The 21168-nt window shown below is 35.5% G+C and overlaps 1 protein-coding gene across 2 annotated transcripts in view; it reads left to right on the plus strand.

The window, feature by feature from the left end:
* The window catches only part of LOC126893423 (uncharacterized), a 131579-nt gene that overhangs the window by 102477 nt on the left and 7934 nt on the right, over positions 1 to 21168 (plus strand). The window lies entirely within an intron of this gene.

Below are 21168 nucleotides of genomic sequence, written 5' to 3' on the forward strand. Positions count from 1 at the left end.
ATTGTTCGAGTCCCATCTTCGATATGGTCTGCCTTTTTGGGGTTTTGGTACAGCTGCCCAATCCGATGTTATTTTTAAATTGCAAAAAAGAGCAATCAGATATCTGTTTGGCCTCAGAAGAACAACACATTGCAGAAGCTACTTCAAAGATCACAGAATTCTAACATTACCTTCTTTATATATTTTAGAAACTGTTTGCTTAATTCGTAAACATCTACATGTTTTTCCAGAAAGACCTAGACATGACTATTCCACCAGAAATTCTACTTTTGACATCTATTTACCGATCGCGTCCAGTGAGTTAGTAAAGAAATCTATATTATATTCTGCAAAAAAACTATACAACCATCTCCCTCTACAACTTAAATCTGCAACATCTTTCCCCAAGTTCCGTAAAATGGCTAAAGCCTATTTATCTGAAAGACCATATTATTCAATAGCAGAGTTTCTTAACCAATAACTAAGAAATTACAGTATTGTTATGTATAAGTAGAATCTTAATCTATATTTGAGTGTCATATGCAGCAGCATAACTTATTAAATTACTTATTAAATTTCTTATGGTAGATTACGCAATTTGCAATTTTTTTTTTAATTTTGCAATAGATTGTTACTGATGTTTATTTGACTTTATTATGTTTTATTTATATTGACGATTTGTATAATTTTAGTAAATTGTATTTGTTATTGTTTTTATTTATGATTCTTGTAAGCTTTGTCTATAAAATTGTTAAATTTTTCATGACAATAAAGCATATTTCTATTCTATTCTAAGAAAACAATATATTAGGTGAATATTGATGGTAATCAAATTATATGAATAAAAGTATTACATTATTACATACTATGTATTTTGGCAGATCAAACAGGTAGGTTTATAGCCATGATACATTAACAATTATTACGTACCTGTTGCTTTTAAAAACTATTTAAAAGTCACTACAATATTATAAACTGTTTTGTTTCTGTCCTCACAACAATAAAACTAATATATTATACATTTGTTTACCTTTACCTTTTCCTCCAAACCACAGCTGTCCTACAGCTGCCATATTGGATAATTTTTGACATGACATTTGAACATCCAATCAGAACAAAGTTATAATGCGCGTATGCGCCTGGGTGATGCGTATGCGCCTGGTTTTAACATATAAAAATTCACCCTCATCGCGCGTAAAGAAGTATAACTTCAAAAATGTCCACCTAATGCGTATTCCCTTAAAACATATTTATTACGTGTTATAAAATTTTTCAAAAATTATTTATTGTTAAAAAGACGATCCATTATCGAATTTTAATTTGGTTCTACTAGTCTAATCTTGAATTCAAAATATGGTTGGGCACAAAATGTCCACCCTTGGGTAAAGGTTTCTATATATACTCAGTGACATTAGAAGTGTTACACCCAGAAGGAATCATTTCTTGAACTTAATTTTTTTGGCAACATAATGAATATATTTAAAGCATGCTATGATAACAATATCAATGTTTTATCTTTTATAATTTTTGTAAAAATAAAGTTTTATTTTTAAATCTTTTTGTGAAAAGACCAATTTATAAAGACCGGTTAGTACAGATATTTTTGGTTATGATTCCTAAGTTTAATTGTATTCAGTGCAAGAATACGCCTCGAGTTCGAAGACACCAAAATTACCACCATTTTAGCGATTTTGACAGGGGTAGAATTATTGCCTTAAAGATATGGGTTTGTCGTATCGCGAAATTGGCCGTCGTGTTAATTGTACGGCAATGACAGTTATGCGAGTATGTCGTTTGTGGACAAACCAAAGTAGAGGAACACGAAGAAGACCAACTGGTCAACCAAGGCGTACCACAGGGCGTCAAGATAGGCACTTTAGACTCCTGGGTCGGAGAGACCGTTTTGCTACTACGAGTCAAATAGCTGACCAATGGATTGGAGTAGAAGGTAGACCTGTTACTAGACGTACCCTATACCGTAGCATTTGAGCCTTTGGACTGGTTGCATTCCGCCCACCACGAGTGCTTCCTTTGACTGCAGACCACTGTCCTCAACGTGTCAATTGGTGCAGAAAACGGCAGTATTGGGTGGCAGAATGGCATACTGATGGTCGTAAGATGATAAGACGCCGCCATACGACGCCTTATCGCCAGACGATAAGTCGACGAGATATAGGGTTTGCTGTTGCAACTCATTGAAAAGTCTAGCAGAGGTTCTCAATCTTTTTGAGTCAGGTACCACCAAATACTTTTTATTATTTTTGGTACCACCTAACTAAAATACCTGTCTAGCTAGGTGATGTAATTAACTATATTTGTGCCAATGGTGGTGCTGATTTTGGCTGTTTTAAGTTTTGCGTACCACCTCAAATAATGAAATGTACCACCAGTGGTACATGTACCACAGATTGAGAACCGCTAGTCTAGAGAATTTCAAGTACCTATGATTATATGCTTCGTTGACTACCAAAAGGCATTTGAATGTGTAAACTGGATAAATCTGTGGTCAATTTTAATAGAAATGGGCGCACCAATGCACCTGGTGACACTCATTAAAAATCTGTACCAGTCTAATATAGCGACAGTACGACTAGATCAGAAGTTCTCAAACCAATTCAAGACCGAGAGAGGTGTTAGACAAGGATGCGTGTTGTCACCTGACTTATTTAACATTTATGGTGAACATGTCATGAGGATGGTTTTAGAAGGATGGGCCGGTGGAGTAACAGTAGCTGGTAGAAAAATCTCCAATTTAATATTTGCTGATAACACTACACTTATAGCAGCAAATGAGCAAGAAATGTTTGATCTTCTGCAAAAAGTTGAGTAGGAAAGCAATAAAGTTGGTCTGAAAATCAATAAAGCTAAGACAAAAATAATGGTGGTCGACAGATTTGACACTATTCAACTGACTAACATATTACAGGAATACCAGATAGTAAACACCTTTGTCTATCTCGGGTCTAGTATAACTAACGATGGTAACTGTGAAGCAGAAGTTCGGAGACGTATTGGTATGGCAAAAAATACGATGAGTCGCCTAACTAAACTTTGGAAAGACAGATCTCTCTCTCAAAATATCAAGATGAGACTGGTGAATGCTCTTGTATTCTCAATATTTCTATACGGAGCAGAGACTTGGACTCTTCGCGCATGCGAGCGCCAAAAAATTGATGCCTTTGAGATGTAGTGCTGGAGAAGAATGCTGCGCATACCTTGGACAGCTCATAGGACAAACGTTTCCATTCTAAACCAACTCAATATTAAAAAAAGGCTGTCCACAATATGTCTGCAACGAATTCTGCAATTCTTTGGTCACGTGGTTCGCAGAGGTGACGACAGTTTGGAGAGATTAATTGTTTCTGGAAACGTTCCGGGGAGAAGATCAAGAGGACGATCACCAACTAGATGGTCTGACCAAATAAAGCATTCAGCTGGAAACTCATTCTGCGAAGCTCTTAGAGCAGCTGAAGATAGAGACCAATGGAGAAACATTGTTAGGAATATTGGAAGAAATCACGATCCTCAGTAATTGGGAAACTACAGGAGAGAGAGAGAGAGATTTGATGTTCCTAAGTATTTGTAGTTATCCACACTCTCAATTACAGTATCTTCAATAGTCAATTGGATGTTTGTGTGTGCTGATTTAGTCATGATCATGCATTTAGTTTTCTTTAAATTCATCTTCAGTCCGTACTCATGACATCGTTCATGACGGCGTTGCATTTCGTTCTGTAAATCATTGTTATTATCCGTTAATATTACCGTATCGTCTGCAAAACGTAAGTTGTTCAAAACTTCTCCATTGATAGATATACATTCTATTGAATCTGAAAGCGCTTCTCGAAATACCGCTTCACTGTAGACATTGAAGAATAGTGGGGACATCGCGCAACCAACTCTCTCTAATTAGATATTTTGGGTGTTCTGGTTGTCAACTCTTACCTTGGCAGTTTGATTCCAATATAGATTTGATATACTTTTCGTATAACTACCAACCATTACCTATTTATTATAATTCAAATCCTGAGTCAGTGAAAGGGACAAAGAATTCAATATCGCTCGGACAAGAAGACGTATTGTGTTTGGATCGCGGACGTTTTCCCAACTGTCATCAATACGACTAACTTCACGCGTAACTTTGATACGAGAATTGTAAAAAAAATATGCATTGAAATCCAGATCCCGTAATTCGTTAAGCGTGATAAAGTGAGTACAAAGACATACATATTTCTTTCTTTGTAATTACAGCTTCAATTTACCGTACACTTCTCGTAGACTCTGCCGATAAGGTAGAGTCGTGTTGGGGAAAAGTCGCGCGCCTATTGTGTTTACAGTTTATTTACTGTGATAAGAAAGTGTAATGCTGGCCACTCACTTACGGATATCGAAGAGGCCGGGCGACTGACAGGCGGTTAATTGAAGCCAAAATCACCACATACACGCAGTTTTCGTAAAGGCGTTGGCACGCTCGATCACAAAACTGCATGTGTGTGGCGTCTCAACAGCAGTTCATTAACTTAACTACTCAAATAACGGCCTTCAGTCCTGGCCTGCATGCCATGGCCTCTTCGATATCCGTAAGTGAGTGGCCAGCATAACAGATATTTTCAACGACGCGATGCGACGCGTAAATTAATATATAAAACACTTGTGTGCAGAACTAGATATAAAAATGATGAAGGGGAGAATTTGAGATCATATATTGCAAAGCAATTTTTCAGACTCTAGTGGAAGATCAGAATCATAAAACCGTCTACATACGCTCTGACAAAACCACCTGACTATCCTATCGGGGCTGACAACGTTGGGTCTGACTGTTGAAGCCTGTGTAGGCTTGTCGCACGACAAAAATGAGTAAACGGCTTGTGCACATTAGCTTTAGAAAAAATGAAAGTAAAATGATAATTTTACATATACCATTTACCATATTCATAATAAGTTGTTTATTTCATTCTTCCCGTATTCGTTAACATATTTGTGCTTTGTTGACTACTCCAAGGCCTTCGATAACGTAAAATGGGATAAAATGTGGCATATACTTAGAGAAATGGGTACGCCAGAACATCTAATCTATCTATTACAAGCACTTTATGTAAATAACACCGCTAATGTAAGAGTTAATAATGTGGTTTCGAAAAACTTCAAATTAAAATCTGGAGTGCGGCAGGGATGTATAATATCCCCCATTCTATTCAATATATATAGTTAACACATTATGCGTCAAGTTTTTGAGGAATGGCAAGGTGGAGCAACGATAGGAGGAAGAAAAATAAAAAAACCTACGTTATGCTGATGACACTGTTATATTGGCGTCTTCACCAGAAGAACTGGAAGAAATTATGAATAGGCTAGGAACGGTGAGTACAGAATATGTTTGAAAATAAATATACAGAAAACCAAAGTAATGATCATCGATAGAATCAGAAACAACCAACCGGAGATAAGAGACTTGGCAGGTTACGAAGTGGTCAGACAATTTAATTACTTAGGCTCCGTTATTACCAACAGTGGAGGATGCGAAGACGAGATCCGTAGGCGCATCATAATGGCCAGATCGGCAACAGCCAAACTCACAAATATATGGAAGAATACTGACATTACAAAAAACACAAAATTACGCCTTGTTCGAGCGTTAATATTTCCTATCGCCACCTACGCTTCAGAGACGTGGACCATCAAAAAAGCAGATTCAAAACGTATAATGGCATTTGAAATGTGGGTCTACCGGAGAATGTTGCGCATACCATGGACCGCACATCGCACAAATAATTCAATATTAGCCGAACTTAACATAAAAACTAGACTCAGCACAGCTATCAACCAAAATATACTGAGATATTTTGGACATATAACTAGAAGAAGGGAAGGCATGGAACGAATGATAGTTGAAGGCAACGTAGAGGGCAGAAGATCCAGAGGAAGATCTCCATTACGATGATCGGACCAAATAAGGGACATGACTGGTTACTTGTTCTTCGAAGCAAAACAACACGCACAGGAGAGAGAGGATTGGATAGAAATAGTCAAACGACTTACATAACGCCACTACATCCTTACGAAGGAGAACAGATAGAGGAGGAGGATTCGTTAATGATCTATTTATACACAAATGACGTATTAACTATGAGAATTTAGTACTTGGAGCTGTATATTTTAAAACATTGCACTTTTTGTAGTCAGTTATGACGTTGGAAATTAAAAAACACGGCTTATACACATTATGTTTATACAAAATGTAACTAAAATAATAATTTTACGTTTTGTTAGATACTTTCGTCAGGACGTGTGTAGAACTGACCCCGACAAAAATGGTCGGAGAATTTTGTCGCGTCAGGAGGTCGGTTGTAAGGTTGTCAGGGCATGTGTAGACGGTTTGAATCAGGACAATATTAAGACAACGGAAATCAACAAGTCAAAAATAAGTTATTGACGCGAACATAACAGGCCTTTAGTTTTGACAAAGCGCAAAGGACAATAATTACTGAATTATTATCATGTATAGGGAGAGTATCAGGCGGGCTTCCGACGGGGAAGATCGACACTGGATCAAGAATTCACAGTCAAGCAGATCTTGAGCAAATCATGGGAACACGACATTGATGTTCGCAACGTCTTTGTAGACTTCAAACAGGAATACGACTCAGTCAAAAGGAATAAAAATACTATACTAATACAAGCACGAAAGTTGGTAATAACCGAAATACAGGGTGTCCAGAGTTAAACTTTTATTTTATTAATTCTTGAATATTTCCTAACACACATGGGATAGTTACACGAAATTTGGTAAGCGCAGTTTTTTTGGGACGAGAAATCTAAATTCGCCACCAAAAATTATGTATTACCCAGAGGGCGCCACATACGCCTTTTAGAGCTCATTTAATAGGTTCAATTTTTTTATTACCCACTCTACATACTTTTAGAATCAAAACTTTTATTCTCTTAATATTTTTACTTAAAAAAAGTATACCACATTCATCCCGCTAAACTTAACCGTTTTCGAGATAAACGCATTTTAAATCTGCGAGGCAACATAATTTTTTGCATATTATCATTGTAGTTATACCCGCAAAATAACTTTAAACCATAAAAATTTATAAAAATGTATCGTAAATTTCTTTAAATGGAATTTGCGATGCAATGACATAAATATGAAAACTGGCACAATTATTATGGTTTCAAGTTTATTTTTCGGGTCTAACTACAATGATACGAGCAATTATTATGCTCGTATTATGCAAAATATTATGTTTCGCAGAATTAAAATGCGTTTATCTCGAAAACACTTGAGTTTAGCGAGATGAATGTAGTATACCTTTTTTAAGTAAAAATATTAAGAGAATAAAAATTTTGATTCAAATATAATATAGAGTGTGGGATAAAAAAAAATTGAACCTATTAAATGAGCGCTAAAAGGCGTATGTGGCGCCCTCTGGGTAATACATCATTCTTGGTGGCGAATTTAGATTTCTCGTCCCAAAAAACCCCCGCTTACCAAATTTCGTGTTGTTAGCTCATGCTTGTAAGGAAATATTCAAGAATAAATAAAATAAAAGTTTAACTTTGACACCCTCTATTTCGGTTATTATCAACTTTCGTACTAAGGTACGTTAGCTCAAATCGACCTATTTTAAGCTCAGGAATCTAAGGTTAAGCTATGGCCCATTCTTTACCAAACACCCTGTATATTGGCTGAATTGGCAATACCACACAAGCTAGCTAATTAGACTCATTAAAGCCACAATGGATGAAACTCAGGCATGTGTAAGAATACAAAACCACCGGACAGACTTTTTCAAAATTTCGCAAGGACTGAAGCAGGGAGATGGGCTGGCCTCAACATTGTTTCACCTGGCACTGGAGTATACGGTTAGGCAAATGCAGACGAGGAAACCTACTGACCAACTGAACGGTTCAACTGGCCGCTTATGCCGATGATATTAATATTACGAGTAGAACATCAACGGGAGCACAAGAAACGAAAAGAGTTAAAAACGAAAACAAAAAGCTAGGTCTGGAAATTAACACAAAAAAAACAAAATAATCATACAGACGAGAAGAAATATAGTCCCACAAAACATTATACATGAAGATGACATTGAAACGGTTGGAAACTTTACATACCTGGGTGTAGAAATATATGCAGACGCATTAGAAGATGGAGAAATACGGAGGAGAATAACTCAGGCAAACACTAGTACCTGTGATAGAAAACGGAATCTTCAGAAGTCGATACAGCAACGAGCTCCATCAACTTTATTAGGAGACACCCCTGTCAGACTTCATTAGAATACAAAGATCGCAATGGGCCGGACATGTGATAAGAATGGGAAAGGATAGGCTACCAGAAATAGTACTGAACGCTGGAATGTAGGGCAAGAGACCGGTTGGAAAGCCAAGAAAGCGCTGGGAAGACACATTAAACAGCGACGCACAAGCCTTTTAGGAGTCCGTGTATCGAGAAGAGCAGCCACAGACAAACAAGAGTGGAGACAAAAAATTCAGGAGGCCAAGGCTCAATTTGGGCTGTAGTACCGTAGAAGAAGAACAATAGGGGGGTTACAACATTAGAAGATAGTTTGATCCTGCTGGTAAATGACAATACTATCAGAAAAAACAATAGATTTGGCAAATTTAAAATACTTTTAAAAATAATAAAGAAGGACGAAAACAGAAAAGTAAATAAATACTGTCCACAGGTAGCTTCAAAATAAAAACATGCATGGAGTGCACAAAGTCGAATCAACGTGAGAATCTGAATGTATAGACCAGGGCATTTTAGCACTAAAAACACCCGAATAAATAAATTTTTAAATACAGCATCTAGAGACTTGCAGTTTTTTGCACTATGTTCAGGATGACGTCAGGAAAAAAGTCTACTATTCAAAAATGGGTGGAAATGCATAATTGCATTGTAAAGTGCATAAAATGCATCCCAAATTGCATAAATATAAAAATAAAGTCAAAATCAGTATACTAACGAAAATTATTTATTATTTGGGGGGTTTTTGGGGTCACTGAATACGATTACGCCATCAGAACTGATCCCCGGATCACCTGGTGCCCAAGGTCACGGTAAGAGACGTCATCTTCTGGAGTTTCGATGGTTTTCGGCATTAAATCGATGCAAACGGATTATTCATGGGTTTTAGGGGTGGCTAAATAAGAATATGATAACAGAATTGACCTCCGGAGTACCTGGTGCCCAGGGTCGCTACTAAGGCACGTCATCTTCTGGAGTTTAGAGGGATTTCGTCACTAAATTGATGTAACTGGAATCCTCGGGGGTTTTTGGGGTGGTTAGACCTTAGGATCACCAGGTGCTCAAGGCCACTGTAAGGGACGTCATCTTCTGGAGTTTCGAGGGCTTTCGGTATCAAATTGATGAAAACGGATTACTTACGGGTTTTTGAGGTCGCTAAACACGAATATGCCATCAACACCGACTCCTTGTGCACCTGGAGCCCAAGCTCATTGCAAGGGGCGTCCTCTTCTGGAGCTTGAGAGATTTCGGCATTAAATTGATAAAAATGGATTACCCGGGGGTTTTGAGTCGTCAAACACGAATATGCCATCAGAACAGACCTCTCGATCACCTTGTGCCCAAGGTCACTGCAAGGGACGTCATCTTCTAGAGTTTCGAGGGCTTTCAGTATTAGATTGATGCAAACGGATTACTTACGTGTTTTTGGGATTGCTACACACGAATATGATATCAGAATTGAACTCCGGAGTATCTGGTGAACAGGATCGCTACTGGGGCTTGTCATCTTCTGAAGTTTCGAGTGTTTTCGGCATAAAATGGATGCAAATGGATTACTCGGGGAGTTCTTGAGGACGCTAAATACGAATATGCCATCAGAACTGAATCCCGGAGAACCTGGTGCCCAAGGTTATTGCTAGGGGCGTCATGTTCTGGAGCTTCGAGAGTCTTCGGTACTAAATTGATGCAAACGGATTACTCATAGGTTCTTGGGGTTGTTGAATGCGAATACGCCATCAGATCTTACCCTCGGAGCACCTGGTGCCTAATGCAGGTCATCTTCTGTAGTTACCAGGGTATTCAGCATTCAATTGATGCAAACGTATTACTTACTAATCCGATTTTGGCGTTGTTTGCGTCATCAGAACAGAAACCAGAGCACCTGGTACCTAGGGCACGTCATCTTCTGGAATTTCGAGGGTTTACGGTACTTAATTGATTCAAATGGATTACTAATGGGTTTTTGGGGTTTCTAAACATAAATACGCCATCAGAACAGACACCTGAGTACCTGGTGCCTAAGGCACGTTATCTTCCGTAGTTTCGATAGTTTTCGGTACTAAATTAGTGCCAACGGATTACTCTTGAGTTTTTGGGGTTGCTGAATATGAATATGCCATCAGACCCAACCCACGCAGCATCTGATGCTTAACGCAGGTCATATTCTGGAGTTTTGAGTGTTTTCGGTACTAAATTGATGAAAACGGATTACTCATGGGTTTTTCAGGTATCTGAACACGAAAAAGCCATCAGAACAGACACTGAAGCACCTGGTGCCTAAAGTTTCTTTTGGAGTTTCGGCAGTTTTCGGTACTAAATTGATGAAAAATGGATTACTTTTTGGTTTTGGGGTTGTTGAACAAGGTTATGGCTTACATGAGGAATTCTAGAGTATCTAGTGAATACGGTAATCACTATAATAATGTCATTGCATTATAAAACTCATGTAAAAAAATTAATTAGATCAACATAGTAGAGTTCGTATTCCATAAACCCAAAAACACATGAGCAATTCGTTTACATAAATTTAGTACCAAAATTTTTCTAAACTCCATGATATACCGTAGGCACCAGGTGCTCCGGTATTTGTTCTGATGACGTATTTTTCTTTCTTCAGCAACCCCAAAAACCCATGAGTAATTCGTTTGATTGAATCTTTTTTAATACCGAAAACCCTCGAGACTCCAGAGGATATAACGTGCCTTAGGCCCAGATGCTTCGGTGTCTCTTCTGATGGCGTATTTGTATTTAGCAACCCCAAAAAACCAGTGAGTAATCTGTTTGCATCAATTGAGTACCTAAAACTTTCGAAACTCCAGAAGATGGCGTGCCTAAGGCACCAAGTCCTCCGGTGTTTGTTTTGATGGGGCATTCGTGTTCAGCATCGCCAAAAACCTATAAGTAATCTGTTTGCACCAATATAGTACCGAAAACCTCGCCTAGCTGATGACACCCCTTGCAGTGACCCTGGGCACCCGTTCTATTATGTTCTGTTTTGATGGCATGTTAGTGTTTACCGACCTCAAATACCCCCGAGTAATTTATTTTCATCAATTTAATGCCGAAATCCCTTAAAACTTCAGAAGATCACGTCCCGTGTAGTCACCTTGGGCATTAGGTGCACAGGGGTTGTTTGTGATGGCATATTCGTGTTTAGCGACCTCAAAAACCCTCCAGTAATCCATTTGCATCAATTAAATGCCGAAAACTCTCGAAACCCCAGAAGAGGACGTGCCCTAGTAGCGAACCTAGGCACCAAGTACTCCGGAGTTCAGTTCTGATATCACATTCGTGTTTACCGACCCCAAAAAACCCGTGAGTAATCCGTTTACATTAATTGAATGCCGAAAACACTCGAAACTCCAGAAGATTACGTGCCTCAGTAGCGATCCTGGGCACCAGATACTCCGGAATTCAATTCTGATGGCATATTCGTGTTTAGCGACCTCAGAAACCCGTAAGTAATCCGTTTTCATCAATTTAATACCGAAAGCACTCGAAACTCCAGAAGATGACGTCCCTTGCTGTGACCTTGGGCACCAGGTAATCTGGTGGTCTATTCTGATGGCATATTCGTGTTTGCCGACCTCATAAACCCCCCGAGTAATCCATTTGCACCAATTTCATACCGAAAGTCCAGAAGATAACGTCCCTTGCAGTGACCTTGGGTACCAGGTGATCCAGAGGTCCGTTCTGATAGCATATTCGTGTTTAACCACCTGAAAAACCCCCGAATAGTCCAGTTGCATCAATTTAGTCCCGTAATCCCTCGAAACTCCAGAAGATGACGTGCCTTAGTAGCGACCCTGAGCACCAGGTACTTCGTAGGTCAATTATGATGGCATATTAGTACTTAGTGACCCCTAAAACTCGTAAGTAATCCGTTTGCATCGATTTAATATCGAAAACCATCGAAACTCCAGAAGATGACGTCTCTTGCCGTGACCTTGGGCACCAGGTGAAACGGGGATCAGTTCTGATGGCGTAGTCGTATTCAGTGACTCCAAAAACCCCCCAAATAATAAATTTTGTTCCTTAGTATACTGATTTTGACTTTATTTTTATATTTATGCAATTTTGGATGAATTTTATGCACTTTACAGTGCAATTATGCATTTCCACCCATTTTTGAATAGTAGACTTTTTTCCTGACGTCATCCTGAACATAATGCAAAAAACTGCAAGTCTCTATGTGCTGTATTTAAAAATTTATTTATTTTGTGCTAAATGCCCTCGTCTAGTAGACAACCGCACCTACGAATATGCCTTCAATTTTCCCTACCTAGGCTCAATAATAAATGACAACAACAACATCAGTCAAGAAATAAAAGTACGGATTCTTAGCCGTAATAAATGTTTTTATAAACACAGATCTCTTGTGCTCTGCACAAGAGATCTAAGGTTAGAGCTAAGAATAAGGTTGGCTAGGTGCTACGTTTTCTCGACTCTGTTTTACGGAATGGAAGCTTGGGCCCTGAATGCGGCATCAATGAAAAAACTGGAATCATTCGAGATGTGGGTATATAGAAGAATTCGAAAAATATCATGGACAGAACACGTCACAAACAAAGAGGTTCTGAGAAAGATATATAAAGAAATGGAAGTCTTAAATACAATTAAAACCAGAAAATTGGAATATCTCGGACATATTACACGTGGAGAGAGATACAACTTGCTCCAACTCATTATGTAGGGAAAGATTCAAGGAAAAAGAAGCATAGGGAGACGCAGACTATCGTGGCTGAGCAACCTGAGAGAAACTTTTCAGAGCAGCCGTCTCCAAGGTCCGAATAGCTATGATGATTGCCGACCTCCGTCGCGGAGATAGCACTTGAAGAAAAGATACGGAGTAGACGAAGGCGTCCTTCTAAATGGAGAAACAGTAAACAATATTAGACATGCCGACGACACCATGGTCATAGCAGATAGTCTAGAGGGATTTCAGAGGCTAATGGACAGAACCAACGAGCAAACTGTGACAAATAAGCACCGTCACTCCCTGCTGCAGTCCATAGTGAAAGGTAAAGTCAAAGGTAAGCGAGGACCCGGTAGAAGGAGAATATCATGGCTGCGGAATTTGAGAACATGATATAAGAAAACTTCAACGGAACTGTTTCGAGCCGCCGCGAGCAAGGTTATGATTGCCAGTATGATTTCCAACATCCGAAACGGATAGGAACCAGAAGAAGAAGAAGAAGAAGAAGAAGAAGGTTCTAAAATATAGGGACTTATGTGGTATATATGTTACAGTGAAAGTTGACGTTTCAGGGAAGGTTAACCTTTACTAGTCACGGTCGACTCTCGCTGGGCATCTTAGTGAAAGTTGAATTCTGAAATAACAAGATCAACTTTCACTAGTGAAGGTTGACCATTCTTAGTGAACGTCAACCTCCCCTACAGCAGTCTAGGGAAAGTTACACAGACGTACAAACAAGATCAACATCCACTAGTGAAGGTTGACAATTCCTATAGTGAATGACAACCTCCTCTACAACAGTCTAGGGAAAGTTAGAGAGAAATAAAAGAGTAATCTTAAATCACGTATACTTTTATAACAAAAGTAAATTTAGAATTTGAAAGATGAACAAATAAGAACAAAATAAAACGTGAAACTATAGTCTACAATTTAAAGACTATAATAGAGACGAAAATACTATAGTCAACAATAATAAAATTATTTGTTGCAACATGATAATGCTTTATGGCATTTGGAATTGCATAAAACATTGTTTTTTATGCAGTAACACTTCTTTGTTTGGCACTTCTTGTTACAACTGCACTTAAAAAATCCTTGCCCACTTCCGGTTGACTGAGTAGTAGCAACTGTTCGTAAAGTAAGTGTCTTTTCCATTGGAATTTCATCTTCTTTTATAATGTTTACTGGACAAGTATTAAACTGGGATCTGCAAATAAAAAGATACTTGCAGGCTTAAATGTAAAATTACTAATTATTATACTATGCGGTATTAAATACGTTCAAACAAGTTAAACTTCATAAAAGTATTAAAAATGTAAACTAAATTGACGACAGGTCAAGGTCGTTCGCCCGCCGTGCACATCCGCCAGATGTTCAACATTCCCTAGGCTGATTCCGTGAAGGTTCACCTTCCCTAGTGAAAGCTGATATATATTTTCTACTATCAACATTCACTGGTCATTTCAGTGAAGGTCGACAATCACTAGCGACGGTACACCTTGACTAATATTCAGCTTTCACTGTAACATATATATAACTAGTAGCTATGGCTATGGATCTAATTAAGAAATCCTAATAAGCCCCAGAAACCTCTCTTGTGAAAGCATTATTAACAAGTAGTAAATAGTTTTTAAAATTTTTATTATTATTTTCTCGGAAATTAGATTCTTTAGACTTAGACCATCTATTATTATTATTATTATTATAGTATTAAATGTTTATTTTTTGTGGGATATTTAAATAGACACATAGAAAATAAACATGTTTATATAAACATGTTTAAAATTAATACATAATTCCTATACGAAATTGTCTGGCACCTTCGCCAGACTTTCAAAAATTCTTATTTTTTTTTAAAGTGTGGCGAAAATGCCGGACAATTTTAATGGAAATTAATTTTTTGTCCCTCATTTCAATTTTTAAGGGTTCGGTGAATGACCACGATTGGTTAATACAATTTATTAAATATTTTATCTTATTGATTTTTAAAAGCTTTAGGCCGATCAGGGAACACGAATTTTATGAAAACCTCCAAAAAAATAAAGGAAGGATGAAAATTTGGGAATAGGTAGTTGAAATTGTCTATTATTGTATCAGAAAAAGTTTACAATTCTACATCCCCTCCATTTTACAAAAATTGGGAAATACGGGGTGAAAAATATTTTCTCGGGGGTGAAAACATGTTTTTGGACGGTTTTTCGCAGATAACTCAAAAAGTAAGTATTTTAGCGAAAAAAATATTCTTAGCAAAAATATAGCTTATAAAAAACTAAAAAAATGCTGTGTGCATTGTAGACCCAGTAGAAGCAGAGTTGTAGCTAATGAACAGTAGGTTTTTCTTCGTCAAATTCCAAATCGAATATGTATTTCAATTTGAAATAACCCAAAAACGGAGCTCTTTTCGTGAAAAATTCATTATAACTTTTTTAACGTGTTTCAAAAATGTTTATTTTTGTTTTTAAAAAAAACTTCCAACATTAAAAGTAAGTGAGTTACGCTCAAAATATTACTGGTCTTTTTTATTTTTTGCTAAAAAATCGCGAAAATCACCCACTAATTAGCTTTCCAAATAAAATTAATCGTTACCGCTTCACAAGTTACGTTACTTATGTATTGTTTATATTATCTATAAGTGTTCAAAGTGCTCATTTTTGAACAAAATTAGGTTTAAAATAAAACATTTTTTTTTTAATTTTGAAAAAATTGGAATTTTTTATGGAATTAACTTAAAAATAATTAGTAATACCAAAAATCTCAAAGAGTAATAGAATAATGTTCATTTTTTTTTTAAATATTTTTGATTTTTTATTTTCTTGTTAGACAAAAATTGGTTATGTTATGGCTGTTCAAAATTTGCCTAAACTCGTGATTAGTTACTCGTTCAAGCCATTTAACTACAGCTTTTTAAAAAATAAGAACTTTGAACCGATGAAACTTACAGATCATATAAATAATACATAAGCAAAGTAACTTGTCAAGTGGTAATGATAAAATTTATTTGTGATGCTAATTAGGGTCGATAATGATAAAATTTATTTGTGATGCTAATTAATCGATTTTCGTGATTTTTTTACCAAAAAATAAAAGGGACCAACAATATTTTGAGCCTAACTGACTTACTTTTAATGTTAGAAGTTTTTGTTTGAACAAAAATAAACCTTTTTTAAACACTTTAAAAAAGTTGAAATGAATTTTCCCCGAAAAATGCTCCGTTTTTGGGTTATTTCACATTGAAATATTCGATTTGGAATTTGACGAAGAAGAACCTACTTTTCATTAGCTACAACTCTGCTTCTACTGGGTCTACAAATATCATGCATACACCATTTTTCTCAAATTTTATAAGCTATATTTTTGATAAGAATATTTTTTTCAACAAAATACTTACTTTTTGAGTTATCTCCGAAAAACCGTCCAAAAACATGTATTTTTTGTTAAAAATAAACATATTCATTCGCAAATAACTCGAAAAGTATTGACTTAGCGAATAAACTCTATAGAACAAAAGTTTTTGAAATTAGTCATTTTATCCAATTCCGGCCTTATTTTGAATGTATATTTTTCATCTTCGAGAGGATGTATTCCCCTCCATTTTTGTAAAATGGAGGAGATATAGAATTGTAAACTTTTTCTTATATAATAATAGACAATTTCAACTACCTGTTCCCAAATTTTCATCCTTCCATTATTTTTATTTTTTGGGTCAGATTGTTCTTTGATCCGGCTACTTGGTGAATGTGTCGAATCAATATTTGAATTATTAAGACGATTAATTAAATTATCTAGAATATTCCGTCGATTTTTAACAATTTTACAGAGGTGTGGAATCAAAGGTCAGATATTGTCAGTAAGATCAAAATCGAGTTTTTTCATTTATTGCTTTTTTGACTAATGTATTTAAATATTTACACCATGAGAAATTAGAGAGTTCAACGAATAAAAAGCGATTTTTCGATTGACAGTTAGGCTGCTTTTTGATATCGAATATATAAATTGATGCATAATCACTTGTCGAATGCGTAAACAAAGTATGTCGAAAATTACTTACGGGCTTGAGCAAATTACTTGTCTTTGCCAAGTATCGATCGCTATATCGCTACTAGTCTGGAAACTACATATCAATTCAAGCTTAATGATATGCAAAAATGCCCAAGATAACGAGTTTACTGTATATAGCATAATGGTAATAAACAAATGCGGTATTTTTTGCGCAATAAAAAAAATGTATGATACCAAAAATAGTTTTACTATAAAAATCAAAAGTAAAACTAATTTAGGTCTAAAATAAAATTCGCGTTTGTAGGATAAACGTATTTTAGTATTAGTAGAATGTATACAAGGTTTATACAAAATGTATAATATAACCACGAGAATTTAAACCATGATTAAAAATTTGTAGAGACACTAATGGTGAAATTCTACATAATAAAAACTCAGTTCTTAACAGATGGGCACAACATTTCAGCGAACATCTAAATACAGTGCGGTGGAATAAGTGTTGCCCCCCTGTTAACTTGTTTATTTTAAGAATATAAGCAAAACGCTCGGACAGGTCGATTTTTAAACTAACCATAGTATATTATAGCATCAACGTTTCGAACTTTACGCGATCCCTCTTCAGGTGACAGCCATAACTTTGATTTTTTTAAATAGGAAAGTACATCATGTGATACCTCATTTAAAAGCTCTTAGAATACTGAGTTCAAAAATGTATAATACTTTAATCCTGTTTGAGAACACATTTTCGGTCGAATTCTTTCTAAATGCAATCATTTTTTTCGAGTCCTGAAAAGACCAATAAATATTTTTAAAAAATTTAAACGCAGAATGAAATACTACAGTATTCTCGATGGTCCAAAGTCCCTGAGAACTCCTATAATGTTTATTTTAATAAGTCACAGTGGTGGAATAAAGAGAAAATTTAGTGTGATTTTTAATTTCAAATATATCATTGAAAAGAAATTTTTTGTTTATTCTAAGGGACTGTCAGCCCTCGCCTCGGTAATAATCTAATCTTTCATTCTGCGTTTAAATTTTTCAAAAATACTTATTAGTTTTCTCAGAATTCGAAAAAAATAAATGCGTATAAAAAAAGTTCGACCGAAATTTTGGGCCTGCGATCTCAAAAAGGATTAAAGTACTATACATTTTTGAAATCACTATTTTAAAAGCTGTTAAATGAGGTGTCACATGATGTATTTTACCATTTAAAAAAATCAAAGTTATGCCTGTCACCTGAAGAGGGATCGCGTAAAGTTCGAAACGTTGATGCTATAATATACTATGGTTAGTTTAAAAATCGACCTGTCCGAGCGTTTTGCTTATATTCTTAAAATAAACAAATTAACAGGGGGGGCAACACTTATTCCATCGCACTGTATAAACAATATTGACGAAGGTTACAATGAAGCCTAAGGAATCGATGAAATCTGTTCAAATATGTGTAAAAAAATGTGGTAATCAACTTTTTGCAGCAATCCATAAACTAATAGTACTTATAGCAGAATGAATTGGTACCAGAAGAGCGGCTAAAGGAAATAATATGCCCGCTGCATAAAAAGGGTAATCAACTGAATTGTAAGAACTATAAAGGCATTACTCTGTTAGCATCTGCGAATAAAATCTTCGGCAATGTATTGTTTGAAAGGCTTAAACATGTTACAAGGAATATTTTTGGTCAATATCAATGCGGATTTACTGCTCTGGAAAGTCAACTATACATCAAATTCAAGCACATTTACAGATTCTAGAAAAGTCGCTAGAATATAACATTTAACGCGGCAAGTAAATTAGGACTTATGGTAAACGAGGAAACCAACAAATTTATGTTTGTTTCTAAAACTCCCAAAATATACAACAGAGAATTCAAATTAACAACCATACCTTTAAGCAAGTCAAAGAATTAACATATCTTGGATAGCTAGTAAACGCAGCAAACACGACAAGCGATGAAATAAAAAGACGCATAGCAATAACAAACAATCACGGTCTCCAGAAACATTAAAAAAAAAAGAATGTGTGTACTTTGTACGCACGTAAGAAGTTATACTTCTATTATATGATTTAAACGAAATTAATATACTTTAAACAGTTTATTTATATTTAATTTAAATATTAAACTAATTTTAATACTTACTACTTTTCAAAAAATTTTATTAAAACAATACTAAAAATAAAAAAATAAAAGAATAAAACACACACAAACACATTGAAAAATGCCACAAAGAAATGATTTCTGAACAATAATTGTTGCCAAAAATTTTAACTAAATACGTATTTTCTGAAAAAAATTATATATTAATATACTTACAATCATAAAATGTATTAAAAAAAATAAAAAAAATAGTAACTTGCATTGGGATTCGAACCCGCTACCCGTCGATCCCGCCGATCGAAAGTCAAAGTTCTTTCCCATTTCACCAGCATCGCGTATCTGTCATGTGGGAATATACACCAGCTGACCGTTTACACCATAAACTTATGACAGTTGTTTACTACACACACCGGCAAAATTAGCCGAACACCTTAAAAATGGGACATGTTTGATGTCTCAGATTTCCTAAAACAGTTGTCCGATTTGAATGATTTTTTAAGTATGTTATAGCCTTATCATTTAAGAATATCGGTGTAATAATATTGTTACTAGACAGGTAAATGTCATTTTATACCGGGTGTTACAATCATACTGTGTTTTTTCCTTAAAGTTCAGAACACTCTGTGGAATATTCTAGCCTATATAAAATGTTGAAATTAAAAATCAATTGTAGCCATAGCATTTCTTAACATTTTCTTTTTTAGTTCATTTGCTTATGTTGGATAATAAAAAAGTTCGGTACTTTAACATCTAACCATGTTCTTCATCAATACAGGGTGTTTCTAAATAAGTGCGACAAACTTAAAGGGGTAATTATACATAAAAAATAGTGACCGTTTGCTTTATAAACATATGTCCGCAAATGCTTTGTTTCCGAGATACGGGATGTTGAATTTTTTCTTACAAACTGACGATTTATTGATTGCTCTAAAACCGGATGAGATATGCAAATGAAATTTAGTAGGTTTCAAGAGATAGTTATTGCGCATCTTTTGACATACAATTAAGAATTTTATATTCACCATTGGCGTGCATACGGGTATAAACATTTTAGAAATATCCCGTATGCACGCCATTGGAGAATATCGAATTCTTAATTGTATGTCAAAAAATGCGCAATAAGTACCTCTTAAAACCTGCCAAATTTCATTCGCATATCTCAACCGGTTTTACAGCAATAAATAAATCGTCAGTTTGTAAGAAAAAATTCAACATCCCGTATCTCGTAAAAGAAGCATTTGCAGACATATGTTTAACAAGCAAACGATAATTAGTTTTTCATGTAGAATTACCCCTTAAAGTTTGTCGCACTTATTTAGAAACACCCTGTATTGATGAAGAACATGGCTAGTTGTTAAAGTACCTAACTTTTTTATTATCCAACATAAGCAAATAAACCAAAAACCAACATGTTAGAAAAAGCCTAAGGCTACAATTAAGTTTTAATTTCAATATTTTATATAGGCTAGAATAGTCCACACAGTGTTCCGAATTTTAAGGAAAAAACACAGTATGATTGTAACACCTGGTATTAAATGATATTTACCTGTCTAGTAACAGTATTATTACACAGATATTCTAAAATAATAAGGCTATAACATACTAAAAAAATCACTCAAATCGGACAACTGGTTTAGGAAATCTGAGACATCAAACATGTCCCATTTTTAAGGTGTTCGGCTAATTTTGCTGGTGTGTGTATTTATATGAATTTAATCAAATTAGTTTGATTTTTGTGGAATTAAAGGAATACTTTGTGGAATAACAATATATTAGGTGAATATTGGTAGAAATTTTGATGGTAATCAAATTATGTAAATCAAAGCATTACATACTATTTTGGTATTAGGTTCATTTTAAATTTTCCAAATAGGTAGGTATCTATGTAATTGTTTATTAGGATACTGAAACATTTACAATTATTACGTACCTGTCGCTTTTAAAAACTATTAAAAAAGTCACTACAATAATTATAAACTTGCTTTTCTCTCTGCCATCACAACAATAAAAACTAATATACACAACATTTTTGTATCCATAATCTCCATATTGAACAATTATTGACAGATGATTTTAACATCTAATCAGATCCCGTATAACGTTTGAACGACTCATACCATACTGTCGGTGTGCGCA

This window comes from Diabrotica virgifera, chromosome 10 (assembly GCF_917563875.1).
Source record: "Diabrotica virgifera virgifera chromosome 10, PGI_DIABVI_V3a".
NCBI classification, from domain to species: Eukaryota; Metazoa; Arthropoda; class Insecta; order Coleoptera; family Chrysomelidae; genus Diabrotica; species Diabrotica virgifera.